This window comes from Myotis lucifugus, unplaced genomic scaffold, assembly GCF_000147115.1.
Source record: "Myotis lucifugus unplaced genomic scaffold, Myoluc2.0 scaffold_21, whole genome shotgun sequence".
Classification (NCBI taxonomy): Eukaryota; Metazoa; Chordata; class Mammalia; order Chiroptera; family Vespertilionidae; genus Myotis; species Myotis lucifugus.
In genome coordinates, this window is record NW_005871069.1 from 7271413 (window position 1) to 7290586 (window position 19174).

The following is a 19174-nucleotide window of genomic DNA, read 5'->3' on the forward strand; positions in this document are numbered from 1 at the left end:
CAAATTCGTGCACTGGGCCTCTAGTATAATAATAAAAGACTGAAAGAGAAAGGTTAAATGGGACAAAGACAACAAAGTAGGCAGAATCACAGGTAGAAAAAGGATGAAAAGGAAATCCCAAGAACACTATTAAATAATTTCTGTATTGCAGGAATATAAGTCTGAAACTATCATTTATCTTGTTCCGGGTAGATTTGAGGTCTGTGGAAATTCCCATATAAGGTATTTTGTTCATGGTTATTTCCTGAAGCTAACATTATAGCTTCCCTTCTGTAAAGGGATCTGGAATTTTGAAAAAAAGACTCTTTGGCAATGGCAATCATGTATATATTAACCCTTTTCGGTCCAACCTCGAGGCTGACTCGACAGACCAGGCGCTAGAAGCAGGTCCAACGTTGAGCAATAAGAACATTAAAAAGTTCAACATTCAATCCCGTCAATTAATTTGGACCAGACTGTTTGAATTCCAAAAATAACATTGGACCGCAAAGGGTTAAAGACTGTGGTTTCCATTCTTAATGGTTAGTAGATTTGCCAAGATATGTCATCCCCTCACCAAATATGGTTTAGCATTAGCTGTCAACAACACCCAGTTCTCCTGTGGTCACTGCTGTGGTGGTGATAAAGGTCAGCATGACTTTACTGCTCTCCATAAATGGTGTTTGGTCAGTAATGTCCTTACAGGATGTGGTAATACCTTCATTTTCTTTTAAAGAGCAGCCCTGCCTTTTATATATGATACCTTTTTTCCACAGTTTTCCATCTTAGGTTAAGCTGTTCTCTTGCCCCACAATTCCTCCAACTGCTTCAAAGCAGAGCCTCTTTTAGGATGAATCTCATTACCTTTTTCTTAGATCTATGCAGTCCAATTTGCTAGCCACTTGAAATGTGGCTAATCCAAATTGAGATGTGATTTAAGTATAAATACACACAGGATTATAACCTGGCTCCATCTCTTATTAGCAAAGGCAAAATTCTTCACCTGCAGGTTAGTTTCTTCATATGTAATGTGGGCATTATAAAAATATCTCACCATGGTCAAGGACTTACACAAAATTTCAGAAAGCATTTCAGCATTTAGCAACAAGAAGTGCATTCTCAGTAAATGTTACGTCCTTTAAAAAAATTTTTTTAATTGATTTCAGAGAGGAAGGGAGGGAGAGGGAGAGGGAGAGAGAGTTAGAAACATCAATGATGAGAGAGAATCATTGATCAGCTGCCTCCTGCACGCCCCACAGGGGATCAAGCCCGCAACCCAGGCAAGTACCCTGACCGAGTTTCAAACCATGACCTCCTGGTTCATAGGTCCATGCTAAACCACTGAGCCACGCTTGCTGGGCAGACTTATTTCCCTTTCTTTTAAGGTCTTAGAAATCCTGTCAACACAGGATTCCCATAGCTGATTTAGTCATCTTGGGGTTAGTCATGGACAGTTTAGATTCCAATTTTCTTTTTTCCTTCTCACCACTTTAATTACTTCCACAGAATTCACCATTATATGCAGGGGTTGTATGTAGACCTTTCTAGGCAAAATCTATTCCCTTCCCCATAGCTGCATTATATATTCCTGTTTTTCTGCCATATTCTTCCCATCTCCTCTCTGTTCATCCATGTAGCAATTCATTAAAATTAGCTTCAAAATTCTGTCTGCTGCTCATTTTCTCCATAGGATTGTTATCCATACATCACTGCTACTGCTCAAATGTAAATGAAACTTTGCTATAATTTTAGCTATTTCATGTGTGTACACTTCATTCTCCTTAGACACATGGATAAATCCTTTATTTCCCCTAGTGTCTCATTAGATACATCATGAATGAAGACCTTTATAATGGTCTTAGTAAAATAAAAGTCAATGGTGAAAATCTGGTCAAGATGGAGGCATAGGTAAACGCAGTACTCGCTGCTTCCCACATCAAAATTTACAACTAAAATACAGAACCATCATTCTAGCTGAGCAAAAGTCCTACAATTAGGGAATTAAAGAAGAAGCACATCAAGACTGTTAGGTGCAGAGACACAGGCAGAATTGCAGAACCCACTGGTCCCACACCCACGTATGGTGCTTTAAAATCAGGAGGGATATCCTGGCTGTGGAGGTTTCCCTGAGTAGTGAGTGGTCTCTGCCCCACACCAGGCCCCCAGCCCAGGGTTCCAGTGCTGGGAAGAAGTCTCCACAACTTCTGGCTGTAAAAACCAGCAGGGATGTGGCTGAGTGACATGAGACTGCTGGAGTCTCAGAGTTACTCACTTAAAAAAAAAGTTTTTATTGTTTTTAGAGAGAGAAGAAGGGAGAGGGAGTGAGAGAAACATCAATCAATTGCCTCCCACAAGCCCCTACTGGGAATCGAGCCCACAACCTGGGCATATGCCCTGACCAGGAACTGAACTGCTGACCTCTTGGTTCATGGGTTGACACTCAACCACTGAGCCACACCAGCTCAACTGAGGCAGTTTCTCTTAAAGGGCCCACGCACAGACTTACTCCCTCAGAGCTCCAGCACTGGGGCAGCAGCTTGAAAGGAACCTGGGACATTCGTGGAGGAACTAACTGGTATGGAATCAGGGAGAACTGGAGGGGCAGCTTTCTCCCAGACAGAAGTACAGGCAGAGACCATTGTGCTTTTTCTGGGTCTTCCCCACAAAGAGCCTGTCGGCAGACACCATATCTGAGTCTCCATCAACCTGGCTCACCCTTTTTGCTCTGCACTGGTGACTCCCTGAGACCCCGCCCCTCCCTACATACAGGCTCATCCAAACCTTTTCAATTGGCTTTCCCACACAACTGGCCTCTCTCGTCTCATGCTTTGGACTTTCCTAAATTCTCTCAAACAAGTAGCAACTAGCACCAGCATGCCCAGTACCTCTCAATAAGTAGCCCCAGGCCTAGCACTAGTGGCACCCTGCCCTGGTTCACTGGTTGGCCTCTCCTGGGCACCTCCAGGCTCAACTCAAGTAGCAGCCACCTACAGATTGTTTTGTAGTTCATGCTGAGTGGCCCTGGGCAGGGAATAGGCAGTTTGCACCTCCCGGGAGACCCCAGAGCCAGTGCACCTGGTGGTCAGTATTAACCAAGCCAGATTACAACCCTACCACCTTCATGAATGACACACTCAACAGGCGGACTCAGTGAGCACCAAAGCCCAACTGAAGCAAGTCCTGCTCCACAGGGTTGACTCCTGCACAACAGCTCTTCGGCTGTAGTCGCAGCTGGTCCTCACAGCCAATTGGCATGGGGATCAATCCCTACTAGTGACACCAATATCAATCAAGGCACAACTACAATAGGACAGTGCACACAGCTCACACAGCAGCACACACAGAGTACCCAGCTCAGGTGACTGGGGAGGCTGAGCCATCGGCCCTACAAGACACTTACTACACAAGGCCACTCTACCAACTCCAAGAGACATACCAGCTCTACTTAATCAATAGAAACAAACACAGGGAAACAGCCAAAATGAGGAGACAAAGAAACATGTCATAAATAAAAGAACAGAAGAAATATTCAGAAAAAGAATGAAATGAAGTGGAAGCAAGCAAACGACTAGAAATAGAATTCAAAACGGTTATAAGGATGCTCAAGGAACTTAGAACTTCAAGGAACTTGGTGAAAACTTCAACATCGTAAAAAAAGACCAGTCAGAAATAAATAATTTACAAGGGATCAAAGTAGAGTAGAGGACACCAAGAATCAAATCAAGAATTTGTCAATAACTAAGAAAGATAGTTCATAAGGAAAACAAATCTGGAAATACAACAATACCCTGCATTTGGCTCAACAAGGCTCTCAAACTTCCACTCCTCAGTCTTAACAACTTTGTGCACATAGCCCCATCTCTGCAAAAGCAAGCCGATACTCCAAGCACTTACCTGATGTGCCTCCTAGCTCCCTTCCTCTTAACTCAAGGAAAAAAGAATCTCCTTTCAGCTCTTGTATTCACTCATTTATTAGAGCCTGGGAAACGAGTTTCACATCATGCTGAATTATCTTTAAAAGCTTCTGCTTCCTATACTGTATAATACTTCCTCATCTTAACTTTGCATCTGTGCCCTTGAACTATATTTAAGCAAATGAAAGCAAGCTGAGGGTTTTTCCCCTGAATTCAGTCAATCATGTGACATGGTGTGTTACATGATAACCCCACAATTCTGAAGCAATAAGACAACACCCTCAAATGTCATAACTCACATCCTGTTAAGTTCTTTTATATACCGTAAGTTAAGAAACTCATCCGCAAACTTATGGAAAGCATTTGTGATATGCAGAAAAATGAACAACAGATATATTTCCTAAAATCTCTCAAATAAGCAGCACCTGGCCTCAGCATGCCCTATATCTATCCTCCATAATGGTTGGTAGTCACAGACAGTCCTCGCAGCTGATTGGCCTAGAGGTAAATCTCTTACACTGATGTGCTAACAGCAATAAACACTCAACTACAACAGGAGGGTTTACATAGCCCACATGGAGGTGCACCTGGAGTGCCCAGGTTGGGTGGATCAGGGAGGCTGTACCACTGGACCCTACAGAACACCTACTACACAAGGCCACTCTACCAAATCCAGGAGACACAGCAGCTCTACCTAACACATTGAAACAAAAGGGAAGCAGGCAAAATGTGGAGACAAAGAAAAGGTCCCAAATGAAAGAACAGGAGAAATCTCCAGAAAAAGAACTAAATGAACATGGCTGGTGTGGCTCAGTGGCTGAGCGTGAACCTATTAACCAGGAGGGCACAGTTTGATTCCTGCTCAGGGCACATGCCTGGGTTGTGGACTTGATTCCCAGTGTGGGGTGTGCAGGAGGCAGCTGATCAATGATTCTCTCTCATCATTGACGTTTCTATCTCTCTCTCCCTCTGCCCTCCTCTCTAAAATAAAACAAAACAAAAAAACAAAAACAAAGAACTAAATGAAAAGGAAGCAAGCAAACTACCAGATACAGTAGGTCCTCGGGTTATGTCAGAGATCCATTCCTACAGCGGCATACAACGCAATTTTGGCCATAAGTCGGAACCCACCTACATAAGCACCTACGTCACTCACATGGAGCACATACACAGCAGTAATGAAGTGAAACAGGAAAAAAAATTTAAAAGAAAGATAACAATTCCTGACCTTTACTTGTGGTAAATAATGAAAAACATAAAGCACATATGTACATACATCAAAATGACGGAATTTTTTTTTATAAATACTGTAAATGGGAGATGGTAACGTAACCACAAAACGACATACGCCGAGTCCAACATAACCCAAGGACTGCCTGTATAGAGTTCAAAACAATGGTTATAAGGATGCTCAAGGAATTTAGTGAGAACTTCAAGGAACTTAGTGAGAACATCAATAGCATAAAACAGGATACAGAAACCATAGCAAAGAACCAGTCAGAAATGAAGGATACACTAACTGAAAAGAAAAATAATTTACAGGGAACCAACAGTAGAGTAGGGGATGCTGAGACTCAGCAATATATAAGGAGGCAAAAACACCCAACCAGAAAAGCAAAAAGAAACGAATTAAAAAAAAAAAATGAAGATAGTGTAAGGAGCCTCTGGGACAACTTCAAGCATACCAATATCCGAATTATGGGGTTGCCAGAAGAAGAGAGAGAGCAAGATATTGAAAACCTATTTGAAGAAATCATGACAGAAAACTTCCCCTACCTGGTGAAAGAAATAGACTTAGAAGTCCAGGAAGCGCAGAGAACCCCAAACAAAAGGAATCCAAAGAGGACCACACCAAGACACATCATAATTAAAATGCCAAGGGCAAAAAACAAAGAGAGAATCTTAAAAGCAGCAAGAGAAAAACAGTTAGTTACCTACAGGGGAGTACCCATATGACTGTCAGCTGATTTCTCAACAGAAACTATGCAGGCCAGAAGGGAGTGGCAAGAAATATTCAAAGTGATGAATAGCAAGAACCTACAACCAAGATTACTCTACCCAGCAAAGCTATCATTCAGAATTGAAGGTCAGATAAAGAGCTTCACAGATAAGAACAAGCTAAAGGAGTTCATCACCGCCAAACCAGTATTATATGAAATGCTGAAAGGCATCCTTTAAGAAGAGGAAGAAGAAAAAGGCAAAGATAAAAATTATGAACAACAAAGTGACAACAAATATGTATCTAGCAACAAGTGAATCTAAAAATCAAGTGAATAAAAAAACCGATGAACAGAATAAACTGGTGAATATAATAGAATCAGGGGCATAGAAAGGGAGTGGACTGACAATTCTCAGGGGGGAAGGGGACGTGGAGGGTCCGGGAAGAGACTGGACAAAAATCGAATACCTATGGACAAGGACAATGGGGGGTGGGTAAGGGCATGTTGTGGGGTGGGAATCAGGTGGAGGAGAGCTATAGGGAGAAAAAAGAGGAACAACTGTGTTGAGGGCCTCTCGCAAAACCTTCGGGCATCTTTAATTATGTTGCCTGAAACTCAGAGCGCAGGCAGAGCCACGCCCTGAGGGCGGACCTAATCAAGAGATTGAGACACCACTCAGTCTGACTTTCCCGCCCAGTGTTAAGGGGATGGATCTCATGATGTCACCAGGAACTCAAGGCCCACCCAGATGTGATGTAACTTCCTGTTATTCAAGTATTTAATAAACTCCTTCTGGTGCTGGCTCTCTCTGCATCTGTCCCTCCATCAGAGGGCAGATGCCACACTCAGGCCCAGCTTTCACTCTATTTCTGTCTCAGTCTTGTGTTTTTTCATTTTTCCTTAAACCTCGTTGTGTTCTATTCAAGATTTCATGAACCCCCGCATTCTCTCTCTCTGCGCTGGTCGCAGGAAGAGAGAACACCCCCCCTCCAATACAACTGTAATAATCTGAATAATAAAGATTTATTTAAAATAAAAAAAAGAAGGAAGTGGAAAGTGCAAAGGCTGTTTGTTTGTAGTGAGAAACAAGCTGTTCAGCCCATTCCCACTAGGGACAGTCCCACACCTCAGATATGAACCCTGGAGAGCAGTCATGGTCTCTCCTGGGAGAAGAAAAATAGAACAGAAGTCTTCTAAGCTAAAATTATGTTATTGCAATTAAAACCCAAGAGGGAAACATTTGACATCTGTTGTTGTCCCAATCCTTCATTTATCACCCAGCACTATCTACACTAATAAAAGAGAAAGATGCAAATTGACCACCCCTCCCTGACACCCACCAGCCAATCAGGAGTGAGTATGCAAATTAGCCCAACAGAGATGGCAGGTTAATTTGCATATGCAGGGGCCAAGCGGCCGGGGACGGGGCGGCACCAGGCTGCCTGGGTCCCGGGGATGGGCGCCACTCCCACAGGCTCCCGGGACCATTGCCGGCCCCAGGAGGCAAGGGCGGCGGCACCAAGCTACGCCCGCAGCCTCCCGGGACCATCACCAGCCCCGCCAAACCAAGCTCGCAGCCTCCCGGGACCATCGCTGGCCCCAGGAGGCGAGCAAATGCTGCGGCCCAGCACAGGCCCAGAATAAAACGTTGACAACAAATCCTTTCAGTATAATTGGGGCATTAGAGGCCCACAGAATGATCATTTCCTTTTCTATGAAACACATAACTCGGACACACTATTTACAATTAAATAAGTTCCATATGTTTTGACATTTTACAGCCCTGGAAAGTTACATATAATGATCAGCAAAGTGAGAAGATGAAAAGAATTTTTAGGCTTTTAAAGATGTAACTCATTTCTGTCTAGAAGACACACCAATTCAAAAAGTGATGGTTTTATTGTCCTATAGGACATTAGCCAGATTGTATTTAATATAGCAGTTTTACTTTAGGCTTTCATCTTTGGAAATCACATTTGGACACCATTATCATCCTACCAGTCACTTTACTGAGTTAAACAGAACTTTTGCATTTGTTATTATATATTTGAATAAGAATTATGTATTTAACACATGCAAAATTTTGTTTTGACACAATAAAACAAAAGATCATTTGATTCTTCCCTGGAACACAGAAAAGCACAAACTTGAGTGTGCCCGGTGGTCAAAGTGGGACCATCCAGATTGCAGCTCCTCGGATCCATAAAGGACACACTCAGGGGGCAGACTCAGTGAGCACCAAAGCCCCATTGAAGCAAGTCTTGCCCCGGAGGGGTGTCTCCAGCACAGAAGTTCTCCCACTGCAGACACAGCTGATTCTCACAGTCAATTGGCCTGGAGGTCAATCCCCCCCAGTGTTACCTACAACAATCAAGGCTTAACTACAACAAGACTGTGCACAAAGCCCACAAGGGGGTGCACCAAGAGTGTCTACCTCAGGTAATTGGGGAGGCTGAGCCACTGGGCCCTATAGGACACCTAGCACAGAAAGCCACTCTATCAACACAGGGAAGCATAAAAAATGCGGAGACAAAGAAACAGGACACAAATGACAGAAATGGAGGAAAGCAAACTACTGGATATAGAGTTCAAAACCACACTTTTAAGGTTTTTCAAGAATTTTCTAGAAACCGCCGATAAACTTAATGAGACCCTCAAGAAATCTAGTGAGACCCTCGAGGTTGTGATAAAGGACCAACTAGAAATTAAGCATACACTGACTGAAATAAAGAATATTATACAGACTCCCAACAGCAGACCAGAGGATCGCAAGAATCAAGTCAAAGATTTGAAATACGAAGAAGCAAAAAACACCCAACCGGAAAAGCAAAATGAAAAAAGAATCCAAAAATACGAAGATAGTGTAAGGAGCCTCTAGGACAGCTTCAAGTGTACCAACATCCGAATTATGGGGGTGCCCGAAGAAGAGAGAGAGCAAGATATTGAAAACCTATTTGAAGAAATCATGACAGAAAACTTCCCCTACCTGATGAAAGAAATAGACTTACAAGTCCAAACAAAAGGAATCCAAAGAGGACCACACCAAGACACATCCTAATTAAAATGCCAAGGGCAAAAGACAAAGAGAGAATCTTAAAAGCAGCAAGAGAAAGAAACTCAGTTACCTACAAGGGAATACCCATACGACTGTCAGCTGATTTCTCAACAGAAACTTTGCAGGCCAGAAGGGAGTGGCAAGAAATATTCAAAGTGATGAATACCAAGAACCTACAACCAAGATTACTTTATCCAGCAAAGCTATCATTCAGAATTGAAGGTCACATAAAGAGCTTCACAGATAAGAAAAAGCTAAAGGAGTTCATCACCACTAAACCAGTATTATATGAAATGCTGAAAGGCATCCTTTAAGAAGAGAAAGAAGAAGAAAAAGGTAAAGATACAAATTATGAACAACAAATACACATCTATCAACAAGTGAATCTAAAAACCAAGTGAATAAATAATCTGATGAACAGAATAAACTGGTGATTATAATAGAATCAGGGGCATAGAAAGGGAGTGGACTGACTATTCTTGGTGGGGAAAGGGGTGTGGGGGATGGGGGAAGAGACTGAACAAAAATCGTGCACCTACAGATGAGGACAGTGGGGGGGGCGGGGGGATGAGGGCGGACGGGGGGGTGGGAACTGAGTGGAGGGGAGCTATGGGGGGAAAAGAGGAACAACTGTAATAATCTGAACAATAATGATTTAATTAAAAAAAAAAAAAAGAAAAGAAAAGCACAAACTTGAATCATTGGTGTGGCTTAGGCTAATTTTCCAAACATTGTTAATAAAATTCCTGTAGGGATCTTCACAGAGCCAAGAATTCTCTCTTTCAGGCCTACATATTCAGTATCTCCAAGGAGGAGGCTTGTTATTCTGTGTGGGGTTTTTTTGTTTTTGTTTTTTAATACTCACCAGAGGATATTTTTTCACTGTTTTTTAGAGAAAGTGGACGTGAGGGAGAGGGAGAGGAAGAAGGAGGGGGTGGGGGAGGGGGAGGGGGAGGGGAGGGGGAAGAGGCGGACCCACCCTCACCAGCAGTCCCACCTCTGTGTGTGAGCTGCAGAGGAAACACCTTTTCTGACCGCTCATTGGCTAAGCTCCCTGTACGCTACTCGCAGTGTTCTTGGTAACTTGCCTAATAAGAATCCAATAAGGTGATCTAGGGTTTTCCACCTCACTCCTGGAGGAAAAAACGAAGGTCCGCTGCTGGAGGGGCTAAGAAATGTCATGTCCTTCCCTAGCCGGTTTGGCTCAGTGAATAGAGTCTTGGCCTGCTGACCACAGGGTCCAGGTTCGATTCTGGTCAAGGGCATGTTCCTAGGTGGCAGGCTCCTCCCTGGCCGGGGCCCAGGTCAGGGCTCACACAGGAGTCAACCAATCGCAGTGTCCCTCTCACATTGATGTTTCTCTCTCTCTTTCCCTCTCTCTTCCACACTCTCTAAAAATCAATGGAAAAATATCCTCAGGTGAGGATAAAAAAAAGAAAAAAAAAGAAAGAAATGTCATATCCTATGAAAGAGACATCTTGAAAATGCCTAAAGAAAGTTGTCATTTTTTTGTGGTGAAGGGACTGTAGTCCATGTTGATGAAAACGGATAGCAGTGGCGGCAGCAGCGGGGTAATGGGGGCAGCACCTTCCCCTGATCAGCCAGATTGCCTCCTGCAGAGGGAGCCCACAGAGAACAGGCCTAAGAGGGCTCCCGGATTGTGAAAGGGGGCAGGGTAGGCTGAGGAACCCCTCCCCCTCAGTGCACGAATTTTGTGCACTGGGCCTCTAGTGAAGGAAATAAGCAGGGTGCTATGACAGACCAGAGCGGGGCACACATGCTTAGGTAGGTGACCAGAAGTCTATCTTGAGTTCCTAGAGCTATCTTGCTTCCCCTCCTCCTCTCTTCAGACAAATTTTTGTGAATGCAGCCCCACCTCCCATTTACTCTTCAAACCACTGCAATCTGAAAACATCTCTTATTAAGGTCACAATCATCTCTTAAAAAAACAAATCCAGAAGACATTTTTCGATCATTATCTTATATTTGGCATTTATAAAGAATGCTCTCTTAGAAATTTTCAATTCAATTGTCTTGTTTCCTGACCATCATACTTGTATCTCTCTAATTACCCCATCATTGTCTCCTGGGCAGGATCATCTTCCTCTGCCTGCCTCTTAGGTACAGCCACTCCCCTAATTCTGACCTGGCTCCCTTTGTCTCATCATGCACATTCTCCCTGATGACTTCATCACCTCTTAGGGCTCCACTACTTCCTCTATGTTAGCAACACCAGCAAGACCTTTCTCGTGAACTTCAGAGTCATACATCAAACTGTCTGCTGGTTGTTTCCACAGAAATGTTGTCTTAACAGGCAACTCAAATCTAAGATGATTAAATAAACTATTTATCCCTTCCCTACATCTGGTTCTTCCTCTTAATATGTCCTCTCTCACGTATGGCCATTACCCAACCAGCAAGCTAGAGGTCTCCCAGTCATCCTTGCCTTCTTACCTTCAAAACATCTACTTCTGCTACTAATAACTTTCACTCTTAGGTACCCAGCCCCATCTTACTCTCATTTTCAGATCTGCATAGTTCCAGCCCTCATGATCCCTCACTTGATGTGCTGCTGCAGCCTCTTAACTGGTCCCTGCCACCAGGCTGGTTCTCTTCAATCAAACCCAAGAGACCCAGGCAGCAAGTTCTCTCTCTGAGGGACTTACTTAAACTCTCCAACGGCCCTCCACTGTATTGAATACAAAGGTAAGTTCCTTCAGGAAGCATACAAACCCTACATCACCTGGCCCACCTATTTCCCCCAAATCTTCATCTCTAGATACTCCCTGCCATTCACTCTATGCAACCCAGTAACAACACACACACCACACATTCAATGTTGCTTCTTATACTGACCCCTCAGCTTAGAAGATCTTCTCCCACCTTTCCCTTGCTAATTCCAACAGCTTTGTACAACTGAGTGAAATATCAGGTTTAAAAAAAAACCACAAAACCTGTCCTAAACCTTCTCCAATTCTAGTCTCCTGTTTGGATCCAGCACTCCTCCCCAGGGCTCCTGTAAGGCCTCACTTATTTTGTAAGAGCTTCTTTTTCTAACCTCTTTCAGGGTAGGAACTAGATTCCTATTCATCTTATGCCCCTTGTGCCCATGCCTAACATACATATTAGACATTTAATAAAGTGTAACTAAACTGAACCTATAGGAGAGGCATTGTCATTCTTACCTTACAGATAAGAAAAATGATGCTCAGAGGGAGGTTATTTGACTTTTTTAAAGTCACCCAAGAAGAAGTCTAAGAAGAGAACTCAGAATGCAAAAGCACGCTAGCTAAATCAAAGTATTTTCTTAAAAGCACAAAGCTTCTCAGAGCTAAGCATGATGGGAGTAGGAAATGTGTCTAAGTTTTTACTGTTACCCAAGAACCTGGCAAGGTGTTAGCCAGCATACAGTAAGTACTTAATAAATATTGGCTGGCTTACTAAGATTATGGAGAGAGGGTCATTTTCATTCATATACTGTGCAAGAGGGGGTATGCTTGTTTCCAGCAGAGGTAGCTACAGTTCCGTATTATCTCCAGCTACAGAGTGGGTACCCTGGTAACAGAACCTTCCTTTTTCTTCCATCCACTGCCATGCTTATTTTTTCCTTTATTAGACTCACACAGATATAAAGGAAAGCAGGATAAATGTTTTCCATAGAATACTCTCTTAATGGACATAGATCTACTCTGTAACTTGTTCAATGCCCTTTCTTATCCTTTCCTCTCTGGTCTTTTAAAAAATCAGGAGTAATTTCACCCAACTTGATTAACCTAATATGTCAAGTGCTACTGCATTTCTCCATCTTTAGACTCTTTTTAGATCCTTATTATAAAACACATTTATAATGCAACAATTGCATCATATTCATCCCTATACATATGCTTTCCCTGAGGTCTCTACTCTAATTCACCAGGGAAAACATTAGTTTAGCAACCACCTCCCATTTAAAAACAAACGTACAGTGGGGATAAATGGTGATGGAAGGGGACTTGTCTTGGGGTTGTGAGCACACAATGTAACATACAGATGCTGTATAACAGAATTGTACAACTGAAACAATCACCCCAATAAATTCATAAAAAAGAAAGCATTCATTATTGTGGTGACCACTTTGTAAGGTATATAAATGTTGAATCACTATTTTGTACACCCGAAACTAATATAATACACTATGTCAATAATAATAAAAAATATATTAATAAAAATAAAATTTTCAAAAAAACAAAACCAAAAACTTTTTCAATATATCCCAATCCTTGTCTTAAAGGCTTTAAGCTTATAAATAAGAAAGTAATACCACCTATGACAGTAAAGCTTAAAGTAAAATCCCAAACTTCATTTTTCACTCACTTTACAAATTTCATGGCATTCCAGAAAAACATGGTGTTTATTGAAACCGTGTAAAAGTACCCCATGACTATATCTAAAATAGAATTAGGGCTCTGGCCAGGTGGCTAAGTTGTTTGGAGCATTGTCCTGTATACCAATAGGGTGTGGGTTCGACTCCCAGTGAGGGCACATACCTAGGTTGTGGGTTTAACCCCTGGTTGGGGCGAGTGCAGGGACAACCCATCAATGTTTCTCACATCGATGTTTCTCTTTCCCTTAAATCAATAAACATATCCACAGGTGAGAATTAAAATAAATAAATAAAACTGAATACACTCAGATAACTATACAAAGTTCTTCTTTCTAACTCCATGACATTCAGCATCTTTAGGCCTACCCAACTCAGTGCCTAAGTGCCCTTAGCCCTACCACTGAAGTAACAAAACAAATGCCCCACAGTTGCTCCCCAGGGAACAGTTCTAGCTCACTACGAACTGCTGCCCCACAGGACTTCTGAGGCCATTGAGCTACCTAATGGCAAAAGTACTGATTTAGTGTCTGAAGGACACCTGTCAGGGTTTGACCTGACCCATTAAATAATACACAATATTACATACTATTAAAATGAAAACACTGTAACAAAAAATTCCAACTAGAATTATAACTTTTTAATCAAGGAAGTCCCCAATTTGCAAGTATTTTCAAACTCAGATGAAGTTATGTCAAGAAAATCCTATATAATAATCCTGTATAATAAAAGGGTAATATGCAAATAAACCGAAGGACAGAACAACCGAACAACCAATCAAAGTGTAATATGCTAATGATATGCTAAGGTTGCCCAACCGCTCGTTATGACGTGCACTGACCACCAGGGGACAGATACTCCAAAAAGTAGATTAGCTTGCTGCTGGGGTCCGGCCAATAGGGACTGAGCGAAATGGGCGGGACACGCCCTGGAGCCCTCCCGCAGTCCCTCCTCAGCCCAATTGTGCACCGGTGAGGTCCCTCAGCCTGGCCTGTGCCCTCTTGCAATCCGGAACCCCTCAGGGGATGTTGGAGAGTCAGTTTCAGCCTGATCCCGCAGGCCACTCCCCTTGGGAGGGCACCAGACGCAGGGCTCATGGCTGGCGAGTGCTGCTGTGGCAGCGTTGCTCTGGCAGCACGAGCCTCTCCTGATCGGGACTGATTGGGCGTGAGCCCACTGCAGGCACAATGGGGCTGGGATGAGTGGGAGTGGCAGGTAGGAGCTGCAGGCAGCATTGATTGGACTGCGGGTTTCGGCCCAATCCCTGCAAGCTACCCAGAGGGACCCCACCCGTGCACAAATTCGTGCACCGGGCCTCTAGTAGCCTGCTCTAACCATAATAATACCTAAGAAAGAGCAGCATTTGGTCCTAAATGCTCCTAACTCTGGTAGTCTTGGAGTTTGAGCAAGGTATAATTCTTAATATCCACTCTGACCAAAACCTTTCCAAAGTATGAGAGCAGAATTCTGCCATGCCAAAATTCCCATGGAAATATTGTAGAAAGACTCTAGTAGCCCACGGACACAACAGGAGAGGAACAAGCTATGTTGGAGTATGAGGGCCCTAATAGCAGAGTTGGAATCCCAGAAGTAATTTATTGGGGAACAGTTGCTCATACCTAAGTTTTAAGTTAAACATGGTCTGCTTAGGCATGCCAACTCAACACTTCAGAACTACATGACAACCCTATTTCCCTCCTGACACGAGCTCTTCTCCACACAAAGTACCACCATCCACCCAGTGGCCAAAGCCAGAAACATGGGAATCACCTGCAGCTCCTGAAACATCCTCATACATTTAAATATCAAGTCTATTCAATTCTTCCTATTCCTGTGGCCAGCACCTACTTCTGGCACTATCACCTCTCACTTGGATTAATGCAACAGCCTTCTAACTGGTCTCTGAACGTTCACTCTTTCCTGATAACTGTCCAACCTGGGTATAGAGGTATCATTCTTAAAATCCATATTTCCCAACTCATCATTTTTTACAAACACACACACATACACCTTGTTGTACATACACCTTGTTGTGCATAGTATGCCTACCCAAACCCAGTGAGAGATGAATCTGGTATGCAAAGGGATTACTGGTCAAGAACAGGAATCCCTGGTTATACATATATAGACAACCTCACCTAACCTTGGCTTCCCCTCTGCGCCTTTAACCTAGCCCAGTTTCTCCTAACCTCTGCACCAACCACCTAGTCCTGTTCAGATCCATCTCCAATCTTCTAGTAGAAAGAGATCAACTAATGGGGCCACCCAGTTAAATCTAGTCTGGATGGAAGGGTTTCAAGAGGATACTATGACAAAAGAGCCAGCTCTAAGTGGCAAAATGAGGTATTCAATAGGCGCTATACACTCCAAACCATTGTTCTCCCTGATGATAAAACAACAAAAAGCATTCCTGCTGTGCAGACCTGAAGTTGCTGCCACTCAACCCTGAGATTGCTCATGCACCTAGGAACACAATGCAGGAGTGAGAGCCTTACATTAAAATACACAAAAATACAAAACCAGAATGTTACACACAAAAAATTAAAATGCCAAGATTTGTCCTTCACACACAGATAGTACAGTTAGCATCCTGCTGAAAGTAGGACCCAAGGTACAGTTATCCAAGGGACCAAATAAATAAAATTGTATTGGCCCAGAAATGTGGGGGGAGTGAGCTTAGGAGCGGCAGAACTGCAGCTGTTCCCCCAATGACCCCTTTTGCCTATGGTCACAACCCATTGCTTGGGACAATTCTCAGCATCTTATCCCAAGAGTAGTTTATGAGGAGACAAGATGTATAAAAAGCCTATTGTACCCCTGAGAGATTCCCTCCCGCAGAATGTAGTTATTTGTGGGTTGGGTTCATCAATCTGGTCTCATGCCAATCTTTTCACTCTGGCAGGGAAAATATTATTACACTTCCTTCTTTAAAAAGAAATTAGCTTCTTCTCCTGGCTGGTGTGCTCAGTGGTTGGGGTGTTGGCCCATTCACTGAGGGGGGTGGGTTCGATTCCCGGTCAAAGCAGCCTACCTGGGTTGCAGATTCAATCCCTAGCCCCAGTCAGGGCACATGTGGGAGACAACCAATTGATGTGCCTCTCTCATTGATGGTTCTCTTCTCCCTCCACCCCCTCGCCTTCCCTCCCTTCCTCCCTTTTACTCCCTCTAAAAAGCAATGGAAAAAATATTCCCGGTGAGGATTAAAAATAAGTAAATTAATAAATAAAAAAGAAAAACAGCTTCCCTATCCAGGCCATTTTCAAAAGCTAGAGATCCCGGGGGTAGAGACTCAGATAAGGCATGTAGGGAGGGATTTCCCCGAAAGCCCTCACATGCATGTGCATAGAACGTGGAGTTATTTTGCCTCCCCTCTCACCCTCTGCCAAGAGAGAAGAGGGAGTGATGCTATGGAACTTGGCCTGAGATACATGGCAGTGCCAACTGCCCCCTATCCACCTTGTGTCCCTGACTTTCTCCATTGTGCCAATTGATGCCTGCTCCTTGAAACTTCCAGATCACAAAAGCATAGCCCCCCACCCACCGACGGTGGCTCAATTCTGGGCATCTGGGAACAGGGCAGGGTTATGGATCTCTTCTTCCTCCTGAAAGTAGGCTGGCTTTCCCTGTGAGCTAGGACCTGCGGGGCCTTCAGTGGACACAAGGCCACCATATGGCTGATGCTCTGACAGAAATGGCACTTCTTGGGCTGAAGTGGCTGCTTGCATTCCTTGGCATGATGGTCTAGACCTCCACAGTTGCAGCTCCTGTCTCCCTTCGGCTGGCACTTCTCCATGTTCTTCCCTTTTGGCCGCCTCTCTCACTTCCAATAAGAATACCACACCAGGGCCAGTAACTCAGATAGATTCTAGGCCCTTGGCAGACTTCTTAAAGGTGAACTCCACTGCTTCATCACCCTGCAGGCTCCAGAAGCTCCCCTGGTGCAGCTTACTCTGGTGCAAAAAGACACCCACCAGTGGATGGAGCGAGAACACGGTGAGGGCAGCCATGAACAGGAAGCAGAACTCACACACACATTGAACCCTTACATATGCTGGCACCAAGCAGCAGCTGAAGCTCCTCTGCCACCTGGGCCACAATCTCTGGCAGCTTGGCATCTTGGTTTGACACAGAGCCCATGGTAGTCAGCTAAGCCCGTGTCCCTGGGCCCCAGGTCAGATGCTGCTGGCCCCAAAGAAGTCCAGAAGCAAAGAGCAACCACTCATTTTTTTTTTAAGAGTCAAGTTTTTAAAATGTTGGCAGTTCCTCAAAAATTATGATCCAGCAATTCTACTCCTAGGTATATACTCAAAAGAATTAAAAGTGGGGACACAAAACAGATGTTTGTACACCAATGTTCACAGCAGCATTACTCGCAAGAGTCAAAAGGTGGAAATAACCCAAGTGTCCTTCAACAGGTAAGAAGATAAACAAAATGTGGTCCATACATACAATGGAATATTATCCTATATAATAAAGAGCTAATATGCTAATTAGACCAAACAGCCGAATGACCATCTGGATGACATTCCAGACAACTGTCCAGTTGACCTTCTGGACGAAGCCAGGGCTGCGAAGGCCGGCTGAGGCTGTGAGGGCCGGCCAAGGCTGAAGGGGCTGCGAGGGCCAAGCCCCTTGCATGAATTTCGTGCATTGAGATTCTAGTCTATATATATATATATATATATATCCCTAAGCGACCATTTGACCTGTCACTATGACATGCACTGACCACCAGGGGGCAGATGCTCAATGCAGGAGCTGCCCCCCTGGTGGTCAGTGTGCTCCCACAGCGGGAGCACTGCTCAGCTGACCTACAAGTGCCAGACACAGGGCTCAAGGCTGGCTAATGCAGCCTGGAGACCACAGGGAGCAGCAGCGAGCCTACTGAGTGACAGCGGCAGTCGCAGTGGGGCCAGGATGAGCAGGAGCGGCAGGCAGGAGTGGCAGGTGGCGTTGGACTGCCGGTTTCCATCCAGTGCATGAATCCATGCACCGGGCCTCTAGTTCAGCTATAAAAGGAATACAATTCTGACATATGTTACATCGTGATGAATTTTGAGAACATTATGCTAAGGGAAATAAGCCAGTCACAAAAAGTACAAATATTGTATGATTCCATTTGTATGAGATCCCTAGAGCAGTTAAATTCATAAAGAGAAAGTGGAATAGAGATTCCTGGGGGCTGGGAGGGGTGAGACTGAAGAGTTATTGTTTAATGGGGACAACATTTCTTTGCGATGATAAAAAAAAAAAGTCCTGGAAAGAGTGGTGATGGTTACACACATTGTTAATGTAAAGTTAATGTAAACTATACACTTACAAATAGTTAAATGGTAAATTTTACATTACTTACATTTTCCACAATAAGGAAAAAACAAAAACAATTAGAAATAAGACATAAACTAGAAAGAAAAGTCAAGTTTTTAAATTTCCACTTCCATTATTATTCTTTTCATTTTATAAATGGGAAACTGAGGTCCAAACACCAAATTAGGGGCAAAGCATGGCTCAGCACTCTGCTCAGTGGGCTTACTATCTAGCACACAATATTTCGTAGTGAATGCAAATTTACCTTCTCTTAGGACAGCCTGGCCATTCTTACTTCTCTTATAGCTTTCCTCTTCCTACATCAACCTTCACCTGAACAACTCAATGATCACCACAGGATAAAAACATTATTCAAAAGACCAGGAGAAAAATCTATAGCCATCTGAAAAAGATATTTTACCGGAGAATCAGCATCTGTGTCCATGTTTGAATATATTAGGATGCTTTCTAGCTTCAAGTAATAAAAAACTCCCAAACTAAAAACTGGTGATAAAATGTATCACACATAACTGGAAGATCAGAGACTGGAGGCGATCCAAGCAGAGGATAGATCAGCAGCTCAATGCCAAAATTAAGAATTCAAGTTCCTTCCATCTTT

At 43.5% G+C, this 19174-nt stretch overlaps 1 protein-coding gene across 3 annotated transcripts in view; it reads right to left on the bottom strand.

The window, feature by feature from the left end:
* The window catches only part of LIMS1 (LIM zinc finger domain containing 1), a 133046-nt gene that overhangs the window by 74312 nt on the left and 39560 nt on the right, over positions 1-19174 (bottom strand). The window contains exon 1 of one of the 3 annotated variants that reach the window (XM_014453160.2): positions 3874-4183. The exons of the other annotated variants lie outside the window; for them this stretch is intronic. The gene's annotated coding sequence lies outside the window, so the exon portion shown is untranslated. Of the gene's footprint in view, positions 1-3873; positions 4184-19174 lie in introns of those variants that run through there. 3 annotated transcript variants of the gene reach the window in all.